At 40.0% G+C, this 14337-nt stretch overlaps 1 protein-coding gene across 4 annotated transcripts in view; it reads right to left on the bottom strand.

Moving 5' to 3' along the window:
• The window catches only part of rusc2 (RUN and SH3 domain containing 2), a 58235-nt gene that overhangs the window by 23641 nt on the left and 20257 nt on the right, over positions 1–14337 (bottom strand). The gene's annotated exons all lie outside the window — the stretch shown is intronic.

Genomic DNA, 14337 nt, shown 5'->3' on the forward strand with positions numbered 1-14337 from the left:
TGACACACACATACCGATACACACAGGGTACAGCAACCGTTTCCCTCACCGTTATCTGGCAAATCTTAAATTAAATTAAAATAAATCCCTAAAATGTATATTATTTGTTCATTTCAATGAGCTGATTAAAACGTGTTAGCACCCTGTGATATGATTAATGGACACTCAGGGGTGGAATCATTTACTGCAGGGGTGGGGAACCTACGGCCCCCGGGCCGTATACGGCCCGCGAGACCATTTGGTACGGCCCTCGAGGTAATTTATAAACACACGCAAAAAAGAAAAAAATTTATGAAGTCTAGACCGCAAAAACATTAAACAAGCGAGTGCCTGTTTTTCCTGGCCAAGGTCAGGGTCCTTGAACACAACACGAGCCTAACGTGTCATCACGTGGTATATGTCTCGTCTGACAGGGGTGTATTTCTGACGGAGAGCACCATAACGCCGCTCCGGCACTTCCAAAAATGTCAGTACCCATAAGGAGCCGTACACATGCCGCAGTTTCTGCGTGGCTGTGTCTTTAGTTAAAAGCCCAGTGGCGATCTGTTCTTCTGTCATACTGATCATACAGTCAATAACTTTGTTGTTATTAGCATCTGGTTAGCTAGCTATGCTAACGAATATAAGAAGCTTTTTCTCCAACCAGTGAGGTAAAGGCACATCTTTATATGATCATTATAGTTATTATAAAAAAATAAGAGAATAAGGTAAACAGGTATAAAATACTATATGACAGTAAAACACTTGTTATTAATAAACAAGAATACAGTTTGAAAGGGGAGTGATTTGTAAAATATCCATAAAAAAAAAGAAATCTGCTAGTTCTGTTTCATATGGATGTTGAGAGATGTATCCTAATTTTGCTCTCAAAGTACACCAGATCGATGCTTTTAACTTCAACATTAAAAAAATAATCTTCCAGGGGGAGCATCCTCCCAGACCCCTCTAGAGGAGGTTAGGTCCCCCCCCCCCCCACACACACTTAAATCATGTCCACATGGATAGGAAACTAAATACATTTGCATCTTGTGTCCAAATCTTTCTGTTTTGGTGGTCATGCCACAACCGTGCACGTGAATGCATGCACGAGTCATGGTAAGATATCTGGATTGAGAGGTTGCTTTTTCTTTGCACAGCATGAAAGAAAGGCCAAATGAATGGGCTGTGATTTTAGTATTTTTAAGCAGAGGTCAATAATTTGTACGGCCCTCGGAGGATGTTGGAAAAATGTAAATGGCCCTTAAGAGGAAAAAGGTTCCCCACCCCTGATTTACTGGCTAATGATGTATCGATGCCTGTTATTTTTAAATTACAGGGCAACAAGATGTACATTAGATTAGACTCAGTGCGTTGGTGCAATTCAAGCAAACAAATCAGACCAGAGGCCTGTACTACGAAGCAGGATTTTCGCTTAGTGGGCTAACTTTAGGGAAAACTCTGGGTTTCCCTGAAGCTCAGTGTGCAGAGTTTAAAGCGATCAAGTCATATTACAGGATAAAGGAAATACAGAAAAACTGCCGTTGCAGGAAAGACGGCCGGCAAAAATCACCGACTGTGTGAACGTGAACATTAATAGAATATCATCTCCCATCTTCAGAGCAATCTGACTATTATAACATTAGCGTTAAGAAAGCTTACTTAAATATCTGCCACAACATAAGTAACCAGATCAAAGTAACATCAAGTACAGTCCGCGGCATATCACATCATAATGTATCATATATTTCCTTATCTGAGTCAGCTGAGCCGTATCTGGCCGTGCAAAACTCACAGTGTCACATACTGTATGCAGAAGTATTATTTTAAGCAACACATTAAGTTGACGAAACACTCGAGACAAATGTAATTAAAGTCAGATCCACTCGTGTCTTAGACGGGGCAGTGATATCATAAACCTGTTAATGTACGCATTCAAACACTTTTTCTTTTACCAGCTCTATTCACCTTGCAGGTGCAACTATGTGGCTTTTATCCTGGATAAAGTGTTTAAGTCATGGATGTTTAAAGTTTAACTTCTTCATATTTGACTAATATTAAAGTTCACTTTTCATTCAGGAAGTATGACGCTGCGCTGTCAGTATGCTTGTCCATGTTTGTGATTGGTCGAATGCTCCAAATACCACCCCTTTCATGTGAATGTGCACCTAACTAGATAGGACACGGCTGGCTTGAGCGATCCACTTGATAACCAGCGTCGTAGGACCGTTTAGCGAGAGCGGGTATGTTTTGGATTAGGCCAACCGGCTAACTGAAAACATATCCAGGTTATGTTGAACCGGCTTTGTCGTACAGGCCTCAGGACAATAATAGCTTCTATCCTACACTGGTGGTATTATTTACATTTAATTCCGTTTAAAGGGGCCCTATTATGTGTGTGGGTGAGGACCTTGATGTTGATGTTAGCCTTTGCAGATAATTTGCGTGTACAAAAACCTATATAGCATACTACAGGAAAGAGACAACCCAAAGAAGCATACAGTAATAGGGCTCCTTTAAGAGCAGGGAGAAACTTTTGTACTATTAGGCTTGAAAGCGGCTATAAGCTCAAATGAATGTGGGCATAATATCTATTGTCGGTGCTAGGGCTGCACGATATTGGAAAAAACTGACATTGTGATATGTTCTTCCCCTGCGATATATATTGCGATATGAAAAAATACAGGAGTTTAAGAAAAGACAGTTTTTTTTGTCCACAAACCATCTTTCTTGAACTTTAATGCTATACAATTGGTATTTTTTTTAACAATATTTAACCGGATGAAGGATTTTAGTCACGGACTTCTGGATCTTAAGTTATCAGAGCAACAAGCTGAGCTAGCTCGGTTATTCTGCTGTGATCTGATCAAGAATGATTGCAGAGCCTGCATGTCACTCACTCAAGTACCACTGACATGAGAGCCGCACAAGTTTTTCTTTTGTAGCAAGCAGCAAAATAATTGTAACATGACGTGTTTGAGTTAATTTGCCTACTCAATATCGCATGTCCTAAAAAAGAAGAAGAAGAAAAACAAAACAAAAAAATCGCACCTCCTGCGATGTGAATATCGCGCATGCGCTTAACGCGATTATCGCCAAGACACGATATATTGTGCAGCCCTAGTCGGTGCACCTTTTTTTAGATGGATGGATATTTCCTGTGTCTCTTAACCACCATTACATCTGATTTGAGTAAGTTAATTAATTATTTCTAATGTCTTTAAATGTTCTCCATTAAAGTAGTGAAGGGTACAATATGAGATGGATTAGGAATAAAAATGATTAAGATTTAAGAGATATCCCTCGATAGAACAAACTGTAAAACATAATCCCAGATTCAGAAGGTCAATTGTAAGAAACTGTGCAAGTTTTGTTAATACTAGATGAAAGGAATTGTGGGAATTGCAGATTTAAAATTGAGCTGGAGTTAAACCAAAGAATGATAGCTGAGGCTGCTGAATGCAGGTGTCTATGTTGACTAATCATTGTCATCTAGTAATTTAGAAGAAAAATGTGTCTGCTTTTCTCTGTCCATAGTAAGGCTTTTGAAAATCTGCCATAGCGAGCAATTCAAAAACACCATCAATGGAAATGTGTGACAATTTGTTTATTGTTGGATCTACTGCATTGCCTCATTGCTCTTTTAACATTGTCATCATTCTGGAAATTCCAATGTTTATTATGTTGTATTTTGTTTTCAAATGTGCTATCTATAATGACTTAAAAAAACTGCTTTGTATGGATTATTTAGTAACGGCCAGAAAGAGCCCTTTATTCTACTATTTATTTTAGTACCCCAACGTCATTAAGAAAGTCCAAGTACTTCTTGTTACATAACACAAAAGCACCAGCCTGCAATTAACAGCAAAGGCCAGCATTCATGTTATCAGATAATCTTTTTATTCATGTAAAGCAGGGTAACTTCTAATGTGTGTGAAATCGGAGGGTTCCTGTCAGTGGAAAGTGACATTAACGATTAGCTAAATGGTTCAAATGAAGAGTGCAGGCAATGTTAACACCAGGGGATGGACACTCAAATTGGTTTAAGGGATTAGTTCCATGGTCAGGCAGGTGTGGTTGTGTAATTGGAGTCCAGACAAGGCAGTTAATATTGGGAGGACATATATAAAGCCTACTAGCATAACAGTTTAAAGTTTTTGGCTTCCTGTCCTTTGTATTATCCTGTCTTATGGATATCTTTGTAGAAGAAATGCAATGTGAGTAAATGACTAGTCTTGACCAGTTAAAGGGATTTTAAATGTATACTTGTCTTTCCTACGGAGTGGTGAAGTCACGACTTATTGTTGTATGCTATCCTGGAAGTTAGCATCGCAAGCGCATCCAGGACAAAAAGCAATGGGATTTCTTCCATTGGATTTGGGAATATTGCAGAAAATAAAATCTGTGACAAACGCACATTTATGATATTTCACATTTTGTTCAGCAGGATAATCTCAACATATTAACACCACTTTGTGATTTTTAAAGCGTAAATGCAACCGCCAGAAGTAAAAGCTATCGTAATGCTATAAACAAACTACATCAAGTTTGCACATCACCACGGCTAAGCTAACAGTGGCTAATGTTTGGCTAATGTTTGATGAGGCTATGTTCTTGTGGCAGCGGGGTGTGGTTAGGGCGCCGGCTGCTGGAGTGATGGGGTGGCTCGGCCAGAGACCAGACAGCTGATCAGAATCAGGTAATTATGCTCTCTATAAGAAGCATGCCTGTAACCTGATTCTGGTCTGTCTTGCTGTAGGCTGGAGGATTTTCTGGCCACAGAAGGGGTCTGATCAGGACGACCCCGCACAGCGTCTGCGCTATTCGAGTGTTGCATGATTATTTTGGAATAAAAACCCATAATTATTCACCTGGCTCCTTCTCCTTCTGTCCTTTATGACCTGGGAGTGAGCGGAGGTGCTCACAGTTCTCTTTTAGATAGTTGAGTTTGGGACGTGGTAAAAGGAAGTGTTACTCATTTCAAACAAACAAAAAAGAAACGTATAAAATCAAGTCATACCACACAAGCACACACAAAATGATGCTGCATCTATTATCTGTCAATACAAAGCAACAGGCCTAGATAATTGTCCACGGTTTTGTGAAGAGACCTCTCCAAGCAGTTTGTTGATTCTATCTAAAAACGATTTATTTTGGAAATAAAAATTATTGTATTTAATTCAGTACCAAGTGGGACTTCTATGGAAGTTCTCACTTCAAACTGATATTTCTATGAAGTACCTTCTCTTGATTCTGAAATGCAATACAAAAAGGTAGTCTAGTTTTTCAACGCTTTATTATCATTAAAAAATAAATTTTAAAGATTTGTATTAACCTATTATTATATATATATATATTATATAATTATATTTTTCAACACAATTAAGTCATTTCTGCATTTGCTACAGAAAGTCCTGTCAGTAAGGTGAAACAACAAATATCTTTACTGGCTTTGACTGCATTTGTCAAGAGACCTTAATTGGCTACCAAAAGCAATGATGGATCTCTTTGAATTTGGGCAAGTATTGAAGATAATAATTTTCAGAGAGCAGTTGAAACCTCTGACAAATCAGTGTGTAAAATAATAATTAAATGACACCCTCCTCCACTTAATTTCAATATACAATGACGGCCCTTGAGCTTGCCAACCTGATAACATTTAACATTGTTCACACAATGAGAGTTCATTCACTCAGATTTTTCCTTTTTTGGGTTGTATTAAGTCAAGCAACAGTAAATCTGAGCCAAAAGATGACATCAGAAATGTGTCACTTTCCTACAGGAAACATAATACATTTTGTGGACCCGCAGCCGCTGAATAGTATATTGTGATGCTGGCCTCAATGCTGTTTCTTTCAAGATGCAAATGGGCTGCAAGACTATTCAAGTATTCAAGAACACGCACAGTAACCAGGGAATAGGAACATTGAAAACACTCGGCCATTGTGCCGTCTTGTTTTGAACACTACATCCTAAGAAAAGTATGCATCCTCCACCAGTTCAGCTCAATAATAGGACTCTAACTAGCAGGAGTTTATCATAAATATACTAGCAGGAATGTATCATAAATATCTGAACAGAAAACCAAGACAAAAATATGCTCAGAATGAAAAGTAATATTTGATATAGTTCAGTTCCTTATGTCATAGCAGGCAGCAAAGAGTAATTCACATGCCCATCTTCCTTCAAGCCAACAATAACAGCTGTAGGATCTGTGTTATTACCAGATTACAGCAGACCAGATTGGATAACGGTTTAACAAAGGAGTTGAGCCTGGCCAATCAAATCTCATTTCCCACGCAACATCAGAGCCCCCTAGCTACAACAAGCCAATCAGAAGGAGCTGTGCCATGGGAGACATCATGAGAGAATGTAAGCAAAAATAAGTGGGCTAAAAGCAACAATTTAACAGCATCCCTATTATTTGCAAGATAAAAAAGTAAAACTACCAGTCTTTTGTCATGTAAAGTTTAAAATCCAGACCAAACCACCTATAACTCATCAACATGTTAAATAATATGAGCTTTTATGCCTTTTAGCTTGAATTAATAACCTGCCATTGGACTGACCACTTACATTATTTAAATATCCTCCTTGCTTGTGTGGGAGAAAGGGAAACAAAGGTACTGTATGATGTATTTGAGGCTTAACAGCTATAAATACAACAAATAAAAACAGGAACTAACATACTTGGTTTGTCTGCTGCTTTCCACTCTAACAGAAAAGACATGGAGAAAAAGTGAAAAGGGAGAAATGACACCAGTGTTTTCTATGCACGTCAAAACTTGGGATTCCCAAGCCAATTAGCTTTGATTTTCCTCCATAAAAACAGCCTTAAAGGGTTCTTCTGTAAAACCCTCATTTTTGTATGTCATTATCTTGTAGAGTAAGTTGGGAAATTAATTATGAAACTAACACACAAAGAAGGGAAAAGGAAACCAAAGCTGTAAAAAAGGACATCCTCCCCTTTATGTCATCAGGGCTGTAATTCCAGGAAAAAGTCTGAGCCTTGGAGGGAGGACGATATATAAGTGGAGGCACACCCTATCCAGGCAGAGACACAGCCAAGGAGATGGTCATTTACCATGATGGGACTTGTGTTTATTGAATGCAATCTAGTAGTTAATAGTTAACTAATTTACAGATGTCTCTTTCTCGATGTCAGTCAAAATGATAGTGTTTTTGGGCCCAATTGACGTCACAGACTAGAACATAAGTGTATTGCCACTGTTTGGCCCCTATAAGAATGTGCTTCAATGTCTATTTCACTTCCTGGGGGTTTGGTTTGATCTCGCTTTCTTTATTCCATAAAAGTCAAGTTAAATTAGGCTTCACTGTTGTAACTCAGTGGATGGGATGATGTAGGCCAGCCAACCCCAATTAACGGCAAATTAGAGGCAAATGCATGGCCCGCGCTGATCTACTGGCATTCACTTGTTATAACATAAAATAAAATAAAATAAAATGTCCGCGGTTTCGCTTTATTTTGACCTCCGTCGACACTCGTAAACCTGACCCTTGACCTTATCGCATGCATATGCAAGACGTGCTTTGCGCGCTTGACGCGGCCGTCGTCACCACCTGGAATAGCGGCAAACACATATAAACAATAGCTCGCCAGCTAGCCGCCTGTCATCCCATCCCAGAGATTGACCAAAATGACACTAACGGGCCGTGGATAACTCAAACCCAGGATGGAATTCGCTAAGAAGAGGAAGGTAGACCAGGAGAACCGTCAGTTCAAAACTGACTGGACTGAGAAGTATTGTTTTTTTTTACCGGACCACGCCAATGCTAAACCAACTTGTTTGATTTGCATGCAGAATGTAGCTATAATCAAATCAGACAACCTGAAGCCGCACTTCACCTCTGTTCATGCTGTCAGTTTTAATGCTAACTATCCAGAGAAATCTGACCAGCGCACACAAAAGATAGCAGGTTTGCTTGCATCATACAAGAACTCTGTTTCCACAATGTCGAAAACAACATCGGCACAAGAGAGCGCAACAGCTGCCTCATTGCACGTCTCTTGGACGCTCGCTAGAGCCAAGAAGCCGTTTGCTTATGCTGAGTTAATTAAACGGTGTGCGATAGACATGGCTTGTGAAGTTTTAAATCATGATGAAAAACAACAAAAAAAGGTTGTAGAGCTATTAAAGCAGGTGCCGCTGTCGGCTAACACGGCAACCAGAAGAGTAGAGGTTTTAGTGGAGGAGTGTTTTTCTAGTCTACTCACGGATTTGAAGAAAACAGAGGCTATATCCTTAGCCATAGACTCGTCCTGTGACCGAACCGACATGGAACAGCTGTCTGTGTTCGTACGATTTTTTGATGGGAAGATATTCCGGGAAGAGCTGCTGTGTTTGCTTACTCTGCCCGGGCGCACGACCGGGGAAATAATCTTCCACGAGCTGACACAGTTCTTCGAAAAGAATGGTTTGAATGCGAGTCAAATCGTCTCTGTTGTAACCGACGGGGCTCCGTCGATGGTTGGAAAGCACAAAGGCTTGGTAAGCAGGCTTTCCGCCGTTAACCCGGCGCTTCTGACATTTCACTGCATCATTCACAAATCAGTGTTGTGCGCAAAACTGTGTGGAAAAATGAAATAAACTATAGATACTGTGACGAGACTGGTTAACTTTGTGCGTGAGAGCTCTAGTCTGCAGCATCGCCTTTTTAGAACGTTGCTAGGAGGAAATGTCATCTGAACACAAGGATTTCTTACTACACAACGATGTTCGCTGGCTGAGCAAGGGCCGTGTGTTGGAGAGGGTGTGCGACCTGCGTGATAAACTGGTGTCGTTCTTATCAAGCCTGCAGAGCCAAAAAGCCCATGAGTTTTTGAGCTTTTTAACTGACACAAAGGTGATAGCAGATGTTAATTTTTTGTTAATCTTCAGATGGAGATCTTAGAGATGGGAAGCTCTGAGTTGCTGAAAGCTCAACACAAGGATGCACCAGTTAGACCCTCCAGAAAAACGCGATTCTGTGATCGCAGAATTTATCGCATAATCAGCAAAATGGCGCAGATTTTTTAAAAGGCCGCATATTTATCAAAAGGCCGCATAATCCCCGCATTTTTCCACACAAAGTTGAGAAAAAAAAAAGTTAACTCGTCTTGACGTGACGTCATCAGCTCGCGCATCACAGAATGTAAACAACACTGTATAGAGTGAACGTGTGGAGCTCACATGATAGAGAAAACACCAAGATGAAAAAATCTAATCCATCTCATTTACCGACGAACATTTCTACTAAAGACCGGGCAAAAAGTGAGGGGGAACTATTCTGCACCCCGTGCAACTGTATGTTGGAGCCATCGACTGTATATTGGTTGGAGCATAAGAGAAAATCGACGGTGAGCATCAACCTCCAAAACCCTTTCGAGGGCTACAAGAAACGAAGTGAGTAGCCTACAAGATTGAAGCTGGTCAGATAACGAACGAGTAAATGAAAACAGAATGAGGCGGAGAAGTGTGTGTGTGTGTGTGGGGGGTGTGTGTGTGTGTGTGTGTGAGATTAAAATAGCCCAATTGCTTTTACAATAAATAAACATTGAATGTGTTTAATTGAATAGTAAAGGGGTTTAACGTTAGTGGCAGGTTGTGTGTGAGAGAGAATAAATAAGACAGCCCAATATTTAAAAAAATTGTTATTCTTTTTCCCCGCATATTTAGCATATTTCGCAACTTTCCGCATATTTCGCAACTTCCCGCAATGTCACCACATAAAATCACATAAAAACCCCGCATGTTTAATCGCATAAACAAGGATTTTAGCCCGCATAATCAAGGAATTTAGCCCGCATAATCAAGGATCTTTGCCCGCGTTTTTCTGGAGGGTCTAACCAGTGTGTGACTTTTGGATCAACGTGGTTCCCCGGGCTCGTTTCAAAAACACCAGAGCTATTGCTATGTTCCTACTCACAATGTTCCCCTCAACATACATCTGCGAATCAGGATTTTCTTCAATGAATGCTATCAAAAGCCAGGACAGGAACAGACTCTCCAGTGCACATCTTGGACAGTGCCTCAGGATTGCCACAACAGAATACAAGCCGAACATCAGACAGGTTGCCTCATCCCGCCGCTCTCACTTCTCTCACTGATTGGTGAGTGAACAACATCAATTTATTTTTGCAATTTGTCTATTCTATTGTGGTATAATAATTATTAAGACAAAAATAACAATTTTATAGTTATATTTTATATATACATTAATATCCTAAATAAAATGCTACGCAGCGTAATTAAAAACAAATTATTAATATGAAAGAGAAAAAACCTTGGATAATGCAGGGCTTTTAACAACAGCCCACAAACTGGTCAAATTGAATACAACATTAAAATAATATATTAAAAATAAAGTTAAAAAAACCCAGTACTATTTGTAATTTACAGCCTGATATTATTTGGTACACATATTTAAAAATGTTAAAACTAATAATGCGGTGTATTTTGGTATGGGATGGGTACAGAGCCCCGGTATTAAACGGGCCCCGGGGCTGAATTATTAAAGAACGTGGTACCGTTAAGCTCCAACGTTAGTGGTCTTTTTATTGGTACTGGAAAAAATATATGTCATATGTATTATTGCTACACAAACATTATATTGCAGTTTTAGTGTCGCCAACTCCGTTTCTAACATGCAAAAAGACTGCAAAAATGCTTCTATGATTATTTTTAGTATTTTCGATCTCTCTCCCCCGCCTGCTTGCACACGCACACGCAGCTGCTACATGCAGCAACACACACACACACACACACACACACACACAAGGAGGAGACGTCGGAGAGAACGCGCTCCGAGGTGTGGTTAAACTTTACCCGCCTAAAGTGCAATAAGAGTTTAGTATGTAAGGGCTGTAACACGAGCAATTTGTTGAAACATTTAGCAAAACTGCACCACATTCAGACGAAGGAATGAACCGGGTTCGACTGTCTTTCTAGTAGCTCTGTAGCCCCATCCACGAGCAACGTTTCCACGTCAGGTATGTAGGCTAGCAGCAACACACAGAGTTAACTTCATTATACAAACATGGGTTAATGATTAGAGGTAACTGAGTTATTTATTTTGTTAGTTTTGTTCACAATTTGCTTAGTTAGTTTACCTTATGTTTTTCTCCAAAAGAACTGATAAAAGTACCTTTAAAAGACCGGACCGATAAGCGGTATCGATAAAAGTAGTAGTACCGTTAAAACCTTAACGATACCCATCCCGTATGACATTATAAAAGTGACTAACTGAAACTCTCTTTCTGTCTTCCTGTCTTTCCCAGTGTGTATGTGTTACAGTGTTTGCTGAATTGGATGTGGACCCGTCTGACTATTCGATCAGAGTTCACTCTGTTGTTTTTTATTTTTGTTATGCCCCATCAGACCACAGCAAAATCATTTATATTTGTTAAAGTATTTATTTATTATTATTGTTAATAAATGTTTGATTTCAGTCTAATTTTGTTTCAAGGATGCATTTTTCCTTTAGTCTCAACACAGGGTTTGTTTAATTACTACTGCCACTACTACAACAATTATAATAGAGGTAACATCTGCACATAGTGTAAAACTACTTTTAGTGACACATAACATTTTGGCCCTTAGCTTGTCATGCTTGACAAAAATTGGCCCTTTGGTAAATATAATTGGGGAACCCTGATGTAGGCAGTAGCACATAAATTACCTCATTATTCTACCATCTCTGTGATATTTCTTTTTCTTTGAACAAACTTCAAATGTTGGTGCTGCTATGCAATCGGAACATAACTTGAACTAACAGGTGTCGAAGTTCTACCATGTTTAAAAATACATTGCAGATGTGACATGACATGCAGTGAGCATTTTTGGTTATCTGCAGCCGAAAGGCTTCTGGCATCTTGGTTAGATAGATATAAAAAATACAACAGGAACATTATTTGGTAACTGCATGCTTAAAACTGCAATATAGTGATTAAGGGGTGGTGAAAATCGAACCTTCACACAACATCAAAAGATTTAATGTTGATATCTAGTGTTTTTTTTAAACACACAAATGTTCAATGATGGGGGATCTTGCAGCCATTGGTGTTTTTTTTATGTTGCAATTATTGTTATTTCCTGATCAATATGATGGTGTAGCCTAGGGTATTGTTTATGATAAAATAGGTTCAACTTTTATAAATTATTTAACTTTTATTGAACCTCTGTTAGAGAGTCTCTGTATCTCTCTGGTCTCCTGTACCAGTGGTAATGTCTCTGTCTGTTGAGTTCCAGGCCAAGTGTGTGTGTGTGTGTGTGTGTGTGTGTGTGTGTGTGTGTGTGTGTGTGTGTGTGTGTGTGTGTGTGTGTGTGTGTGTGTGTGTGTGTGTGTGTGTGTGTGTGTGTGTGTGTGTGTGTGTGTGTGTGTGTGTGTGTGTGTGTGTGTGCGTTTTTGCTGCTGCTAAGCGAATGAAAAGAGCTTTGTTTGTTGCACACATTCAGCATCTCACAACAGTGTCAAATGAAGCCTGACAAAAAAAGTGTGATGGTTAAAAGGAGGAATGCTGGAGCTGAATAACCTTGAGGTTTCTGGGGACATTTGGCTTGTCTAACATCACTGCCTGCCGTATGACTAGTCACAATTTGTTAAGCAGTTATTCTTTAAAGAGCATCTAGCAGGTTTTTATTTTTTCTACATTTATGCTTAAACTTGCTTGAAAATTACAATTAAAAAAGTGAATGCAGGATTTGATATGTTTTACGAGACATAAGGACAGGAATTCAGAGGGAAAGGAGCAATTTTGAGCTCTGCTCTTAAAAACGGCTTTTTTTTAAGGTCATACGTCAAACGCGTCATATTACATCACACAGGGGACACATCTCCGCTCTCTGACCGCGGGTATAGTAGAGTTGCGTTGAGTAGAGCGGTTGTGTTTTAAGGAGCTGGTATTTTTCGGTAGTTTTACATTGTATTTCACCATTTGTAATCATGGTGCAGTATTGTGTTTGTGCAGGTTGCACAAATACCAGCCTGTCAGGACATCGAGTCCACAGTAAAAAGGACCGGAGCTAGCGTTCGTTCCTGGGTGCGTTGTGCATCCACCTCCCTGCAGCACATACTCTCCACAGCTTTATCAGGAAACCGTATTACTTCTCTCTCCCCCCCCCCCTTCGCTTCTCTCTCCCCTCCGGTACACGGCACCGTAAGGCATAGTGTGGAGTTGCATTAGGTAACGCTGTGGTGGCTGTACTGCTCCAGCCGTCTCCTTTGTGTTTGTTTGTTTCCCCCTCTCTGTGTTGTTTGTGTGTGCGTGGTGGCTGTCACTCCTGGCTCCCAGCTCAACCTCCACTCACCTGCTGCAATCAGCTGTGCACCCTCCCCGACTACACACCTGCTTTCCATCAAGCCATTTACAACGACATATCAACGGAGGCTCCACAACCTTTTTCCGCCAGATCGTAAAGTATCAGCCGTATCTCGCGTCTCTCCTCCGGTACACAGCACCGTAGTGTGGAGTTGCATTAGGTAACGCGAGATACGGCTGATACTTGCGCATTAGTTTCTGTTATGGATCAGTATCAACAGTCCTGCCAGTAACGTTACTATATTATCAATGCTACTTTAGTTATAGCCTGATATATGATAGCTAACTTTACAATGTTGTGATGTGACGTTAGCTAACATTCTGTAGCTAACGCCGGTCACTCACCAAGATAGCTGCCCAGTTCTCCACTGGTTCTCCTCACACCACAGCTCAATTTCTCTCCGATGGCCGTTATTTCTTCTAATCCTTGGCTGCTCCTGGTCTCTTGGACGCCTAGCAGGCTCATAATTATAAGGTTGTGGTCCGTCATATGCATTCGAATATTCATGTTCAACTTCTTCTGTGTCGAAACTAGCATTGGGATCCATGTTTATTAATACGTTACACCGGCCGCTCTCCCCCTTGTGTCCCCGTGTTACGTCACACGCGGGAGGTCATTTGCCGAGGCTTTTTTATGCGGAAGTGAACATTTCTTACAAAAACGACGCCAGATGTCACTGTAGTGTATATGTCTGTATATTTTTTTGAAAATCTAGTGTATTCATCATTTTCCTACACATTTATTCACAGGTGTCTTTAACCTGGAAGTTGCTCTTTAACTTAACTTAAATAATAATCACTATTATGGGTCCATAAAACATTTATTCAGCACTTTTGAATGCATACAGTACATTAATTCCAAGTCAAGTGCATTTTCTTTTCTCTGTAGGATAACTACAACAAAGCCAAGGTGCTTTAAACCTGCATAAACATCTAGACCAGTAGGACTACAACAAAATAGTGTAAATAAAGACTAACAGCCAGGCCTTCAACAACAACAAATGCACCTATAAGTTTGGTAACCTAACGTGTTGTTGTGATGA

The sequence above is a fragment of the Notothenia rossii genome (assembly GCF_949606895.1).
Source record: "Notothenia rossii genome assembly, chromosome: 6".
NCBI lineage: Eukaryota > Metazoa > Chordata > Actinopteri > Perciformes > Nototheniidae > Notothenia > Notothenia rossii.